Below are 2,664 nucleotides of genomic sequence, written 5' to 3'. Positions count from 1 at the left end.
AATCCCAGCACTTGGGAGGCTGTAAACAGGAGGATCACTATGAGTCAGATCTATGCAGTGAGACCCTGCATATCCTGTACACCCTGTCTATATATATATATATATATATATATATTTATATTTATATTTATATATGTTTATATATATATATATTTCCTGCCTTTGGACTTGACTTGCTCTTCTTTATCTAGGAATTTGAGGTGCAGCATAAGATTGTTTATTTCGGCTCATTCTATCTTCCTGATGTGAGAATTTATTGCTATAAATTTCTCTCTTAAGACAGCTTTCATTGTGTGCCATAGGTTCTGGGAAGTTGTATCTAGATTTTCATTAGATTATACATATTGATTACTTTCTTCTTTAATTGCATTCATGACCCACTGATTGTTGAGGAAGGTGCTATTAGTTTCCATGTGTTTATAGAGTTTTTGCTGTTTCTTTAGATGTTAATAATTTCCAGTTTTGTTGCACTATGGTCAGATAATATGCATGAGATAATTTTGATTACTTTTCAAAGTAATAAAAATTTCTTAAGCATGTTCTGTGTACTAGCACATGATCTATTTTGAAGAATGTTCCACGTGTAGCTGAGAAAAATGTGTATTCTGATGCTGTTGGGTAGAACGCTCTGTAAAGGTCTTCTAAGTCCATTTCTTCACAAGTTCAGGCTAGTTCTGTCATTTATTTATTTATTTATTTTTATGTATTTGGCACAGGGTCTACACAGTCTCACTATGTAGATCCAACTTATAATGATCCTCCTGTTTTCTGCCGCCCAAGAACTGGGATTACAGTGCGCTACCACGCCCCAATCTCAATCACCATCTTGGCTTGCTCTGGGGGTGGGGGCTGGCATGGCATGGTGGGGATCGAACTTCAGCCACTGCACTCTCCCTAAGCAGGCACTTTAGTCCACTGAGCTATTTGGCCAGCCCTGGTTCTGTTATTTCTTTGCTCCTTTTTTGCATGGTTGTTCTGCTTCTTTGTGTCAATGGGGTGTTAAAGTCCCCCCAATACAATTGTGTTATTGATTGTTAGATTTTTAATGTCTGTTAAACTTTTTCACATATAGTTGGGTGCTCCTACATTGGGTGCATATATATTTATAATTGTTATCTCGTCTTGCAGTTTTGCCCTAACAAGTACGTAGTGACCTTCTTTCTCTCTTTTAATCACATTTGATTTGAAGTTGACATTGTCAGCAACCAGAATAGCTACCCTTGATTTTTTCTGGGTTCCTTTCACATGGAGAATTGTTTTCCATACTTTGACATTCAGTATATTGATTTAGTTTTTAGTTAAATGTGTTTCTTGTATGCAACATATTGCTGGATTTTGCTTCTGTATCTACTCGGCTAGTCTGCCTCTTTTGATTGGTGAATTGAGGTCATTTACATTGATAGTGATAAGGGATATGGATTGGCTTATCTTTGTCACATTGTTTTCCTACTGTAGAATCCCTACTTTTCCCCTTTGTTTAATTTCTTGCTCTACTTGGTTTTTATCTTCTGTTGTTGAAGTTGTGGTCTTCTTTGTCTCTAAAATATCTGTCAGTACTCTTTGGAGGGTCAGTTTTGTTGTCATGAATTTCTTCAGTTCTTTGTCATGGAATTATCTAATCTCTCCGTTAAATTTGATAGATAGTTTTACATGATATATCCATCTGGGTTGAAAGTTCTTTTCTTTCAAGACTTCAAATATCTCACTCGAAGCTCTTCTTGATTTTATGGTCTGTGCTGAGAAATCTGCTGTGATTCTTTTTTTTTTATGCATTTGGTTCTGGGTCTGCAGGGTCTATAGGGTCTCACTATGTACATCAGACTTGTAGTGATCCTCCTGTTTTCAGTCTCCCAAGTGCTGAAAAGTTGGGAGCCACCATACCCAGTCTCAATCGCTGTCTCAGCACACCTCTGGGGGCAGATTGAACCCTGGCTGCTGCACTCTGGCTAGGCAGGCACTTTAGTCCGCTAATCTGCTGTGATTCTGATGGGCTTTTCATTATAGGTGATTAGTTTCTTCTCTCTAAGAGCTTTTAATATTCTGTTCTTTTGCTCAATTCATGGGATCTTGAGTATTATGTGTCTGGGTGATGATTTATTTTGATTATGACTAGCTGGAATTCCATATGCTTCATTTACCTGTTTATCTGATTTTTTCCCCATGCTTGGGAAATTTCTGCTACTACTTCCACAAACACTCTTTTTATGTCTTTTGTATAATCTCCAGCTGTTTCTATGGTCTTACAGCTGATACCTATTAGTCTTACATTAGTTTTCTTTGCATCATCTTGCAGGTGTTTTATTGTAATTTCTTGGTTTCTCATTATTTTTAAGAGTTGTTTTCTTTTCTGTTCACTAACTGAATACTATCTTCAAAGTCTGAAATTATATCTTCTGTTTCATTCAAGCCATTTTTCCAGCTTTCAGTGAAATTTTTAATGTACTGAATAATTGTTTGAGGCTGTTTCATGCATTCTAGTTCTTTTGTGTATTGTTCATTAAATGTTTTTATCATTTTCCTATTTCCTTATAATTTTGAAATCTGGTCTCTCAGGTAGATGGATGTTCAAGAAGAAGGGGGTGGTGAAGGAAAGCAAGAGACAGGAAAAGGAATATTGTGGGACTGTCCTGCTTCAAGGTTGTATATGGTGAGATTTTTGGACTT

The sequence above is a fragment of the Octodon degus genome, unplaced genomic scaffold (assembly GCF_000260255.1).
Source record: "Octodon degus isolate 3935 unplaced genomic scaffold, OctDeg1.0 scaffold00014, whole genome shotgun sequence".
NCBI classification, from domain to species: domain Eukaryota; kingdom Metazoa; phylum Chordata; class Mammalia; order Rodentia; family Octodontidae; genus Octodon; species Octodon degus.
This window is presented reverse-complemented; position numbering follows the sequence as displayed.